We start from the raw sequence: 14,375 nt of genomic DNA on the forward strand, positions 1-14,375 counted from the left end.
GTAAAATAAGTATTGTATCTGTGTTTTTAAATAAATAAATCAATTTCACGCTGTATCCCGCAAAGCAAGGAAGGTAGAGGATGAACTCCCTCGTAGGTTCGTGTAAAGACACTCCGTTTCCTATATATTTTATTTGAGTTTAAATTCATATTAAGTAAAATAGATCTAGTCATTAAAATGATGAATAAAGAACTTTTATATTAAAAGAAAATTTAATTTTATAAAATAAATTTATTTTAAATAAGTTTAAAACAAAACTAACATTAAGTTCTTTTACATTACATTTGTTATAGAGACTCGGGCAATAGTAAACGAACCTACTACCATTATACTTCGAAAAGTTTATAGCCAAGATATTTATTGTTCCGTATTTAAATAATTCAGAACGCATTCTCATTATTTTGTAATCCGCAATGAAGTTTAAACATAAGTTTATGAAAATCATGATACACAGTTAAAGGGGAAGTGATTGAGATATAAAGTTTATAGATCTATACATATTTTTTTATTTCGAATTGCGCATGTAGGGGGTAGATGAAGGGGTCCTAGTGTCAAAACACTTCACTTCGTACTTTCCGCCGAATCCAGAAGGCATTGCGTGTTGAGTGATGGAACTCAACGCCACGCTCTGCCTCGACACCAGAGCAAAGAAATAAAAATAATTAATATTTCATTTACTGTTGTGTTGTACTAGTGAGATTCGAACTCACAACCTGTCGCGTTGACAGCTACATGCTTGTGTCCCTGCACCACGACTGGCCTTAAGCTATACATATTATGTACATACATAAATATATTATCTTCTAAGCTAACAGCGAACATAAAAGTTTCACTATTAATTATAAAATTAATTAACATTTTAAATTAAAATGAACATTTTAAAAAATAAAATAAAAATAATAGATATTGAAAAAATAAAATAAAAATAATAGAAGATATGAAATTAAAAGATTTTTTTATGCTTTTACATTTATAGGCATTAATATGAATGCTACAAGAATTTTGTATATTTTTCTCAAAACTAATATTAAAGGTTAAACTTTGAGGTAAGCAGATCATTGAAAATACGACCATTGACTACTTTATTGTTATAAAATAAATTTTATTTCAAATATAACAATAGACCTGAAAAAATAAAATATGATTACTTTTTTAATAATAAAAAGTAAAAACAATAGTGAACATATAGAAAAATATATATCATAAGCATTAACTACTTATTATAAAAAAAAAATAAAACGCACTACTTTAAAATATTTATTACCTCTTATAAAATTGAAGACTTATTGAAAAATAGACTTCTGAATTCATTTATAATACAAAATTATGCACTTCGTGCGTCCTTTCCACAACACTCATAACGACCATTCACTATAAAACTAAATCCACGTATGTTCATATAGATAGATATATTTAGAGTTAAAAATATAATATATTACTTCCAAAACACTAAAGCAATTTTACGTGCGATAGTAAAATAAGGAAGTGAACTCGAAGTTAGATGATAAAGTTGTATACGGACGCGGCACAGGCTCTACGCGGGGCTCGCCTCGCACTGGCCGGTATACACTAAGCGCGGCAAGCTCGAGGCTCGAGAGTTGCAACCACGATTCATGCGCGGATGACTGGGTAGGAGGAGTCTTCACCAAAACCACGCCTACCAAGGAGCTACACATTTCTTTTTCAATATGTGTAATTCAATTTCACTTATGTCTTCGCTGGGAAAGTTGATGCCCCGTTGTCGTTCAACACAATGTTTTTTTATGTAAAGTGTAATGTAGTTCGCGAACCGAGTCGCCCGCTTTAGTACGCCGTGTGATTTTCCCTTTCCTTTTTTGCCAATTTCACGTGCGGTTGCTCATATCTAGCAGTATGGTAATATGAATTTGGTGGCGCTTTGGAACTCGATATAAACGGGCGCCGCTACGAATTCTGTTTTGTTAAATTGATTTTTGTGTTTATTTTTATACTCTTATATTTAATTAATAAAAAAATGAAATGTCTAAAATAGTTAATTATATCATTCTTTAAAGATTTAATCTCTTTCCCAGCATTGTCATAACTAATGTATCGCGTACATTACAAAGCACCTATAAATCCTACCCAAAAAGCCGCAAGCCGTAGCCGCAGCTACGTCGTAGCACGTGTACTACGAACCTCGTAAAGGAATCCACTAAATTATAACAGTAAATTAAGCACTAGTTTCATTTGCGTTACAAAGTGAATTATGTGTCGGTGTCTTAGTTCTGTCACCGCCGAAGTTACTACGGTTCAAAATTAATACAGTACCATAAGCCGGCGTAATACCTTTACACCCTCAAGACACCTATTCTACCGTATCAAATTATGCTTTTTTGTTTAAAGAATACGAAACCTTATAAACAAAGGGACAGGAATTATTTTTGTATATCATTAAATTGTCGTTTAAGCTTGTAAAAGCTTTTAATAATAATTATTAAGTGTGCATCTATTTGTTTAGTGTCGTATTTAACAGCGTCGTAATGACAGTTGACATCCTCAAGGCGTAGTACATTAATGGTAAAATGTTTTGGAGACTCTATTCTATAGCAAATAGATTAATAATTTATCTACGAAAATAAATAAAAAATTTAGGCACCAGACCAAATGGATTCTCTTTTTTGTACCTCATTTTTTTACTCTACAAGTTTTCAAAAAACAAAAAAAAGCAGTAAATTATTGGAACGGGTGAAGTTCCTTAGGGCTATAAGATCGTAAGTCCATTTAATCCGGGTAAGTTTTCAACACTAGATCGAGTCGGGGCAAAGAAAGCAAAAGGAGGCTGATCGCGACTCCTCCCCAGGGTCTCATTTTACTGGAAGCGGTTTTCGCGTCGCGTTCTTATGATTAAGTCGAGCCTTGCGGGACTAGAATTTGAGGCGACGCTAACTTGCCTGCGATTTCAGCGGAATCCGTGGAAATAGATTGCTTCGATAATAAATATCAATGGAACAAAACGATTTGGAGCAACCGAATCAACGAGGAAATCGATAGTAATAAACTTTGCGATTATTCTCAATAGCGTCACTATTATTTATTTTTTTTGTATCTATTTTAAATTACTTTTTAGGTCACCGGTAAGTGAAATATCTCATTATTTTATTATTCTATATTTATCAAATAATATGATGTAGAAGCAGATATTATTGTGATGGTCATTATCTCTTCCTTCTTTCAATTCATTTCTATCCTGGCTGGTATAACTCTACTTTGCACAATGCACAACAATGCTAAATGGTTAATACAAGATGGTTATTTAAGTTTAAATTGATTTCGTTCTGATATCGTATTTTAACATATAAATATAATTAAAAACTATAATAAACAATATGTAACTATTAACTGATAATAGAGCTAGAAACTTTAAATAAGTGGGAATATAGTAAACTAGCATATTCGCATTTACAAAGTGAAAGTTGTTTCTAGTTTAAACGTGGAGTATAATTTGGTGAACGTGCACGGGCATTCAGATAATAACGACTAAAGTTTACCTTGACTCCAGCGTTTCAGCTTTATTCGTGGATTCATTCAAACTGTTTTACATAAACGTTCTACTTTTATTTGGTTATTGAAACTAAAGTCTCCTATACTGTATAAATATCTTAATTGTGTTTGTATGGAATTAGATATTTTAATGGAGATTATACTGGAATGAACAGTATATAGGTATACTTTATTGTTAAAAATATATTATATATATGGTAGGTACACATATGTATATAAAAGTCTATAGAAACATACTTTAGTAAAGATTAAGCTAAATATTTCAATATTTATTCAGACTTAATAGACAAAATAAGATTTAGTGGAAGTATATAATGAATAAAATGTTCAAGTCATAAAAAAAACGTAATAAAGTCTCGATCTTAATAAGCAATTTATTACTATTCCAAGGGACCAGTCGCGGTACAGGGGTACAAGCGTGCGATTATAAACGTAAATTAAATATCTTCATTTTTCTCGTCTTGGTAACGAGAGACATCGGCGTTGAGTTCCGCCTCTCAACACGCAATGTTCCAGAATTCAGCCTATTGCCTCTGCATACCGCCTACTCAGTGTGGTCTACAGTATGAATCTAAAAACTCAGATTATTTTTTTTCGTAAAATAGCACAGATTTTCGATAAAAAAATACACATAAAATAATATAGATCGAACCACCATGAGATTGTTGGCGTATAATTCGGTGGTTTCCATGCCGGTAGATAATTAAACGATTGTTTGCGATTTCGTGATAATTAATGTCGGCGAGTTTGATTTGCGCTAATTATCTTGCATCCATTTAAATATTAATTCTGTCCTGTTCGAACATTAATTTAATTTTTCAGATTAGTCATTTTGTGTTTGGTAGAGTAAATTAGATTTTCCGATACACTAAATAGGTTAGAGCAGATAAAACATTATTTGATTTCCATAATTGTGTTGACTATTAAATTGTTAATAGCGTTGCATTACGTCGCTGTGTATTCTGAATATTTTGTTATAGATTGCAGAATCAAAATCAAAATATTATATATAGACTTACATTTGTATAAACAAATTCTAAATAAAGTCGTTATAAATTTTCTCCTTTATGCTTTATTCCCTTTTTCACTCTCCAGCTGAATTCGTAAATTGTAGAGTTGTAGAGTGGCGGAACTAAACGCCGCGCTTTGTCTTATTATCAGAATAAGGATTTCTTCGTTCAGATGATAAGACAATAAGTATATAGTGTAATATGTTCATTTGAAAATATTACATAGTTCAGTTCTCACAACCGTTGCATTTACAGTATCACGATGTGTCACTGCGCTACGACTATGATAATAAGATGATATAATTGAAGTTCTCTCTTTCTTTTATTTATTCTTCTCTTTTTTTAAGATATAATACCTTTAAATTTGTTAAACACTATGTAAGAAAAAACTCGAGCGGTGCCTAATCACTTCCTTAGTTTTAAAGTAAATAGTTTTTTTTAATGTAATATAAAATAATAATAATGATATAGAAAAGAGAATACGTAAAATATTATTGATGTTTATATACTCGTACAAAAGACAATGTTAGTTTTACAAAGATATTTTATATCTTATTGGCAAATAACTTGGAGGTGAATTCAAAAAGCAATCTATCAGTTCTAGAGACGGTAAATCCCCAACTGGTCATAAATTCATTCATTGCCACCTACTCTATTACCTACCCATTACTACCTTTGTATTTTCTAGATTCTACTCGTATAATGTATAAATGTTACTTACAGGTTTTCCTTTCTTAGAAAGGCTCTTAGAAAGAACAGAATGTTTTTAAATCATTTAGTTTTTAATTTTTTATACGTTTTAAAGGTATATGAGTAAATTTCAATGTTGGATGACTGGCTGACTCTCACTCCAAGATTCAGCTGGACCAGATAGGCAAGCATCTGTTGTATTCTTTGATTATGGCCACCACCAACTGCCAAGTTACAATAACAATACGAGGTCGTCGGTGAAACTTACATATGGACCGTTTATTTTGAAAGTGGTGTAAGTCCATTTTTTTCCAAAAATGAGCTATCACATAATTCATGCTTAATTTAATGTATTTTTTTTATATATAACTAGTCCGTGTTTAATTTCTCAAAAAAAAACCCATGTTTTGAACAACTTAAAATCAGTCGGTAAATGAAATTGCATAATCATCGACATACTAACCTTTAATTTTCTCGAAACAAAAGAAAATGGACTTACACCACTCTCAAAATAAACGGTCCATATATATATTATGAACTACTCATAATTAGATTATTAAGCTTAACGTATGTAGAAGAGCAGGCAGAGAAAACTTTGTGTTAGTACACATACCATTCTCTACTTTCCGCCGAACTTTCGAGACATTGCATGTTGAGTGACTCCTCATGCTTTTGCCATGGTACAAAGCGAAAGAATGAAAATGTTAATATGTGATAATTCATTCCCCCTCATGGAAATCGAACCTACAATAGTCGCATTACAGTCACAAGCATGTGCCCTTACGCCACGATGCCCTCAATTGCAATCTTAGTACAATACAATTATAAGATCATTCGTAACAAATATGTGTAGACAAACAACGTACAAGTGTTAAATAATTGAAAAGCGTCTATTGAAAGTATATTTTCGAGGAGATGGAAAATTCACGTCGCAGGTATTGCCGCTGACAACTACGTAAACGTTCTGTTTGCAATGGTAATCCTCACTTGGCTCATAGTCTAGTGTAAATATATTATATCATACACCATAAGGAAAAATAAAACTGTATTTAAATTTGATATTGAGGTAGTATTAGCCATGTGGTAACCGATTTTCTACTATTTAAAATGATATGCCAATGCTCTTCCAGAATTCAGCGGAAAACGGAGTGTTTTCACTCTGCCTACCCTGCTGTGAGGAGAGATATAGTAAACATATAACTATTACAGTAAATGAAAAAAAAAAACATATCCTAAAAATTATTATTGGAAGTAATACTGGTTAAGGTTTTTTAAAATTTAATCTCGTCTACATAATAAACCTTATCCTAATAATATTATAAATATGAAAGTTTGTGAAGATGTATGTTTTTTTTTTCACTTTGGGTAGCTAGTACGAATTATGTTCCCTAATTCTCTAAGCAATATAACACGTCCCAACTGCCTTATTACGACGTCATGTAATATAACATATAATATTCTAATTTTAATAAAATTCTGTATGATACTTGAATAGTAAGTTCCTGCATAATGAAATTCCTTGAATTGAGATCTAGTTATGACGTAGTAAGTTGCATAGTTGTCGTCTATGCAACTTAATAATACCGCAGACATCGTCTTCGCTGATAATATCGCGCTACATCCAAAATGCTTACTAAGTGACATGTGTTTTACTCTTACAATCTCTTATTTTTATGCTATTTTCATATTAACTTATGATTTATTTGGCTGTTTCTTAGGTTTTGACGTGGATATTGTTTTTGCAAACATTTTATAAAAAAAATATTTTTAAATATTTTTAAAATTTTGTCTTTGAATATTTTGTTAGAGGCAGAGAGAAATCAAGCCTGTTTTGAATGTCTGGATTCGTCAATTAAAATATTTTTTAATTGTCACAAACGATATAGCTTTATTTTACAAAATATCATTATAAATTTTATTCAATAGAAATTTAATTTCCACAATTGCTCTCGTTATTCTTTTCATTATGTAAAACAATGGAATAAAATTAACATGGTAAAATTGATAGAAAATATTCTCTAGAAATTATCCATAAAATATTTTGTCATGTTTATCATGTTATAATTTTCGACATTTTGTAGGCAAAGAGGAGATGTTCTGTCCATAGAGATAGTTTTCTGTGCATTGCACGTTCTATTATCTAATTCGACCAAAGATCTTTCTATTAAACATAAATATAGCGTTCATTCAGAAGCATCACAGAAATACAATGGTTTTTGATTTAGAACAATACTAAAACTTCTTTTCCGTTCATAACGAAACTTGGAAAACTCACCAAACTCTCCAAGAATAAGGTATCGATAAAAATCTCCCTGGAGACTGGCTGCCGTTAAGTTACGTTCGACTAGTGTTAATTTCACGACGTCTGACAAATTCGCCAGGGGGCGAGAAGTGCGCACGCTCATACGATTTTAATGGCTCTACAAAACCCATTCACTTCCTTTTCTTTTCTGTGTTACCTTATAATAGCTGCAACTCAGCAGTCAACTTTGCACCTTCCTTTGACAGTATAATGTAGTCATTAGTTGTACGAATTTCAATTTTCTTTATATTTTACTTTTATATATTCCGTCTAGCTGAATTGAATTTAAAACTGTGAAAGTTCAATTGGGTCTGGTAGTAAAAATATATTATAGTGGCAATAACGGTGCAACGGACCGAATCCCTAGCGTAAAACATATTTATCATACTTCATACACGTTTCATTAATTCCCTTTGTTACTGTCAAAGCAATTTGAAAGCTTACGCTAAATGAAGAAACATCGTATACATGTAGTAGAATAGAATATGTTTTGAAACTTAATTGCTTTATTATAGTGGGTGTACTAGCAGTTCTGCCCAAAGCAATCACGATAACGTGCAGGTCCAATACAAGGTATTAGCATATTCATGCTCCTTGTGTAATTTTGAAGCGAACCCATAAAGCATGGGAGGTAAATTTAGCAAAATATTCTAAAACACACCACTAAGAAAAGATGTGCTGTGGGTATCCAACGAAAAATTTACCTGGTTAATACCATAAAAAGGCACATACAGTTCCAAATATGGACTTTACTTCTAGGGTAATATGGTAGAAACTTATTATAGGGCTCCAATGAATATTTTTAAGGAGCGAAGGCATTGCGTGATCGCAGTGTAGTAGCCGTGGTACTGAATAAGTAAATGCCTGGTATAAATCAAGTTAATTGCACCGAAGCACCTCCTTGTATGAGCCAGCAGCCTTCAAGTACAGTTTTCGATAGACTAGATACATTAACTATTCTCTTCCGGAACCTATCTATCCTGTAGAAACATTGATCGATATATTAAGCTCGAAGAAAGTTTCTTGCTGAAGTAAATACATCTTCGATAGCAATTAGAATTTACGGTCCATATAATTATTAGTTATTGCTATGTTATATATTGACGTTTTATACAAAAAATATTATTATTATTATACTACTTTTATAAGGATTTTTTGACATTAAATTCTTCATACAATAAAATATTTTTCTTTAATAGAACATTTAAATTTAACAAAAACAGGAAACGATATTGATCTAGTTCTAATTTGGACGAAACAAAGTTAGCCGAAAATCCTAAACTTGTGAAGTTGAAAACTAATAATGTAACTACTGGCACGAGAGTCGAGAACAAAAACTGCCTCTCCTTTAACTTCCTCACATTTCTCAGAAGTTATATACGATTTATGCATTGTCGGCAATATATATAACAGTTTCGTATGTAGAATTACTTAATAGGATCTTTAGATAGGATATCTTATATTTAGATTAAGAAAATGGACGTTTAGTAGAATTTGCAATGCTGAAAGTTTTAAATATAAATTAGATGTGTCGAGACGCCTGGGACTCTTAAGTAATTAATTATGTTGAATCGTAATTAAATTGTTTTGCAATTTAATATAAGATGTTTTTAGTTTTAAATCATTTTTTGTAGTTTATTTTTTTATAAACTAAAACTAAAATATTTTACAATATTTCTGCAAAAAATAACAAGTCAGAAAAGCTTGTTAAAGTGTTCTATTATTATATAATTACACGACCGTACTACAAACGATAATTTAATTAATAATAACAAAAGTAAGAAACTATCATAAAATTAAACTTTTAATTTAACATTTTCTTACTTAAACTAATTTTTCATCTACTCTTTTAAAATACAATAAATTATTAAACATTAAGAAACGAAGGGAAAAATATTTTTTCTACCTCTACGTATGAGTTTCTTTTGGTAACTTAAATATGTAATAAAAAGCAATTTTAGCTGCTCGCAAACGAAATTACGAGATAAATGAGTACATAATACGAGTTGATTTTGATACGAAATGCACGCATTCGCACATATAATTCACAATTTCATCAATTACAAAGTACTTCGGTGGAATAAAGTTTCGTATATTATAATACATTTTGTTTCGTAATGCAATTCAATATTTATTTCATTTATATACAATGAGGCACTTTTCTATTGAAAAACTGATAAAAAAAAAATATTATTTACCTAGCACTTTGTAATATAGTGTAAGTATAAGAATGTTATTATTTTTTGTTAATAAATACATATCTTTGATTACTTGCAATTTTTTATTTTTATAGTCTCACGATGTATTCCCCATAATAAAGGTAGGCAGAAGGAATCTGGGGACCTAGTGTTAAGACACTCCGTTCCCATTAAGACACTTCCGTTGGTCTCAACACATATTGTCAACTTCATTCATAAATATTGAAAACGCTGTTTTAAAAACACTAAGCACTTTTAGTGTTATTTATACCTTTATTATGCGGAAGGTAAATAATGTAAATAAAAAGGAGAAAAAATAAAAGTCTTAAAATAATGACAATATTGTAAAAGCGATCTAGAATTCACGTAAAAAATATATAATTTTACAACAAACACGCGAATTTAAAGTTTGAAGTAAATCCAGATTTAGATTGCTTCGGCCGTGTGTACACTGTACAAATGTTCGCGTTATTTATTAAGGCCTATGACAATCTGTGATATATTGAACTAATTCGTTTGTTTTCTAAACGTTGTTGACAGTTCCAGTTTGTAATAATAAAATATTTAATTTGATATTTATAGTATCTTTACTTATTTTACATTTTAAACCCATTTTTTTTATATTATTCCCTTTATTTAGGCCTGCAAAATAGAAATAAATCCATATTCTCGCTGAGGTCAGTCGTTACATCTTTTATCGATTCAATTAAACCTTCTCATCTATATTACATTAAATTAGTAAAGAATATTTTTTTAAAATTGTCTAATGGTTTTTATAGAGCCATATAGATTCTATTAAGGCTTTGCATAGCAATAAAACATTGTTATTCAAGTAAAGCCTAATGTAGACAAAGTATCTACTCGATACATAAATCTAACATCAAAGTGCAAATTTTATATTCAAAATGTCAATTGCTCTCAGAGTAAAGTAGAGAGGTTTGAGACGCAAGAGAAGTCGTGAGTAGCAAAGTGGTACAAAAATTGTGTTGTACCTTTGACCTTATAAATATGCCCTTGATTCATTGCCTCTAAAATACTCTGTTTCAGATATTGATAGCATTTTTGTTATTATAATTCTTTTTTATTTATCTTTTCATATTTTCTGGATCTATCTTCTCATATTATATGGAGGGTCTTAGCACTAGGTTCCTATGTTCTCTCTGCCTTGCCCTTACTTGCTATGTGTAGGATACAGCGAAAAGCTAAAAAAATAATTATAACACCGAACACTGGGATTACTGGGATTTTAAAATGGGACTTTAAAATGAACTGGTATAATTTATTAATATTTAAAATATATGTTTATTTATTTATTTTTTTCTTTTTTTAAGAACATAGGTACTTATAATACATAGCAGTATAATTATTAACAAAAAATAATAAGTTCATTATAACAATTAAAATAACAGCGCCATCTTGAATAATATAAATGTAAATAATTTCTACAACTTAGACTCAATCCAGTTAGGAAAATCTTATCAATGCGGAAAATGGAGAAAACAAGAATAAATAGTATACTAAAATTTTCAAAGATGTCGCCAATGTGTAGAGGGATCATTTTTCAGGCAATTTCATGCAGAAAGTTTTATGTTTCGTCCCAAGATGGCGCTCTGGAAAATTGTTTATGCTACTTTGAAACGATAAGCGCTTCTTTGTCTTTAGAAACCTACATACGAGTACGAGTACTACATAATATATGTTAAAAGTTGTTATTTTTTGATAACATAAAACATTAAGTATATTTTAGCCAAATATATAGAAAAATGTTCAAAAAGTTTTGAGCAGATTGATTTAAGGCTTATATCGATTTTTTATCACATATTTTTCTTTTCTTTTTGTACCTGTGATGCAGCTCATATTAATTGAAACATGTTATAAGAGATAAGATTTTATAAAGAAATATAATAAGTTGTTTTTTTTGTAACATTATTTTATACTTTAGGATCAACGAAGTTCGGGCTTAGAATTTTTTAAAGACATGAGACAAATTGAAGATACCTATTGTTTTTATTGCTTATACGTAATGAAATTGTTTATTGATAATATTTCAAGTTCAAGTGACTATTTACAAATTACCTAGTAATTTATTGACATTTTAAGCACAGACAAAAAATTGAATAAGCGACAACTGCATCTACGCTGCGTTGCTCCGCTTGAGTGTTATATCTGAACAGAATAGAAATAGTTGGGAAACATGTTATGGCCAACTTATGCATGCAATACTGGCACCTAATGTAGAAGCATAAGGATTTTGGTATATTCAAAAATGTTAACAATTTATCTTTCACACACCCGAGCTCTATACGTGACAACACACGTAAAGCTTCTCGTGTCTTTCTGCCATAGCATATTTGGCAGATTGGATTTGTTTCCCCGCATGCTAATAACATGGGTACGTGTGGTTGTGACATCGCGGGATTAGTGGGATAAGAGAGAAATGGCCCCTTGTTTGTATGCGAATGGACGACAAATAAAAATTTATTTCACTCTGATTTAAGTTGTAAACGTGTCGGCGACTAATATTATTTCGTATGAAATATGATATTTTCAATTTTTTTTATTTTAAAGTAGGTTTATAAAAAAATATTTTCGCCAAATTTTGACAATAATTGATACATTGTGTGTTGCGTGATGGAACTCAACGCTGTGCTTTACCTTGTTACCAGAACAAGGTAATGATAATGTTACATATTTAACTCATTCCTCCAGACGGGATCAAACCCACAACTGCCTTCATGGCCGAGTGACTGTAGCAATGAGCATTTAAATAATTTACAATAAATAAGGGAAGTAAAAGCAACCGACGATTCGGCGAGACGTTCTAAACTAGTAAAGTTAGAAATGCGGTTGCAATTTTCGCAGCCATATAAAATATTGTCAGCGCGGAGTTAGTGCACGCCGATGGATGCGCACAGTTTGGCTTTTTGTCACGTACAGCGTGACAGATACTATTGAGTTCCAGGATTGCTTTAAGTTTCGAATAATAGCGTAATATAATGGTCAGATGTTGTTTTTTATTGGATTTTGGAGTTGATTGTAAGTATTAATTATGTCTTACTAACTTAATATTTCACACATTTTTAGTTGTAATAATAATAAGATATATATTGTAATTATGTCATCAATTATTAAACATTAACACCTAATAATATTGAGGTCAGTCCTGGCGCAGAGGCACAAGCGTGCGATTATAAAGGCCACAGGTGGTAGGTTCGAGAAAATTAAATATTTAATATTTTCACTTCCTCACTCTGGCAGGCAAAGCGCGGTGTGGAGATCCACCACTCAACACACAGTGTCCCCAGAATTCGGTGGAAAGTGGGGGTGGAAGTGCTTTCATGGGAACGAAGTGTCTTAATGCCAGATTCCCAAGTGCCTACCTACCCTGGCCATGTGCGGGATACAGTGTTATAATTATACAATAATAAGATATATAAGAATATATTATAATTATACAAATTAAAAATATTACTATCTGTGTTTTTTTTTACTCAACGTACAAATCCTAACATCGCATATATAGGGAATATTGTATTAAAGGACTAAAATATTTTGTTATTTCAGGAACACAAATAGTAAGAGTATTTAGAACAATTCGAATTTGGTACAGCTGCCAGATTTAGGCAAACGGTCGTCCAGCTCGTTTGGGACGGAACTAGGCTCGCTCTGTTTCTCACATTAGTTCAATCCCGATGAATTGGTGCACTCGCCTTGAGAACGATCGAATTCCGCCAGACTGCATTGTATTGCGCTAACTCTAGTATACTTAGTTACAAACTTGCTAAATCAATTTCGAAAATTTGTAAGCTTTATAGTTTGTTTGTTATATGGTAAACTATTGGGCTTATTAAATGTGAATATATTATATATATATAATGTTCTGACTATTCTTCGCTCGGGTGTCGAGATTAAGCGCGGTGTTGAGTTTCACCACTCAACACGCAATGCCTTGAAAAGTCGGCGGAAAATGGGGCACGGACTTTCTTACTTAGCCTGCCTACCCGTATGTGCGGGATCGTGTTACTAGGGTTTGAATAAATACAATAAGAAAGCGAAAAATATTTTAAAATAGTTTTATAACATTTTCGATGCATTATTAAATGAAAAATATATTTATTATGTTTTTAATAAAGTATATATAGAAAATAAATGAAAATATCCTTAAAGGTAGATTTTCTTATTATAAGTAAATTTAAATATTTATAAAACTATGTGAACACAGATATAGCAACAAAGATTTGTAATAAGGCGTTTATTATATAAACCAGTAAATTAGTAAATAATTACCAATTCAGCCAGAACGAAGCGAGATGAGCGAATTATTTACACAATGCGCGAAGAGAATCGTTTCAATCTGTCTTACATTCAGGTAATAAATTATCGTTAATGTTCAGTTAATATTCCAACACAAGACGTAAAAATGGCACAAAATAAATTACCTAATTTCTTGTAACGCACACAAATTAGGTACAAAGTGAACTCGCCCCTTACATACTAAAACAATTTGTTAAATCGCGCAACCTTATTAAAAGGTTCATCGCGACAGTCAAAATAGGTACTTACAACGACAAGACTAAATTGAAACGTTAAATACTTATTTAAAATTAAATTTCATATAAGTATTATAAACTTTGAAATTATGGGATATCTATA

General features: G+C 31.1%; 1 protein-coding gene across 2 annotated transcripts in view; it reads right to left on the reverse strand.

The window, feature by feature from the left end:
• The window catches only part of DIP-beta (Dpr-interacting protein beta), a 54,723-nt gene extending 53,152 nt beyond the window's left edge, over nt 1-1,571 (reverse strand). The window contains exon 1 of one of the 2 annotated variants that reach the window (XM_085191317.1): nt 1,265-1,571. The gene's annotated coding sequence lies outside the window, so the exon portion shown is untranslated. The remainder of the gene's footprint in view (nt 1-1,264) is intronic. The other variant, XM_085191316.1, reaches the window with a different exon arrangement.
• Between the last annotated feature and the right edge of the window lie 12,804 nt (nt 1,572-14,375).

The sequence above is a fragment of the Heliconius melpomene genome, chromosome 10, assembly GCF_056956725.1.
Source record: "Heliconius melpomene rosina isolate 202511_hmr_F chromosome 10, ASM5695672v1, whole genome shotgun sequence".
In the NCBI taxonomy this organism is placed as follows: domain Eukaryota; kingdom Metazoa; phylum Arthropoda; class Insecta; order Lepidoptera; family Nymphalidae; genus Heliconius; species Heliconius melpomene.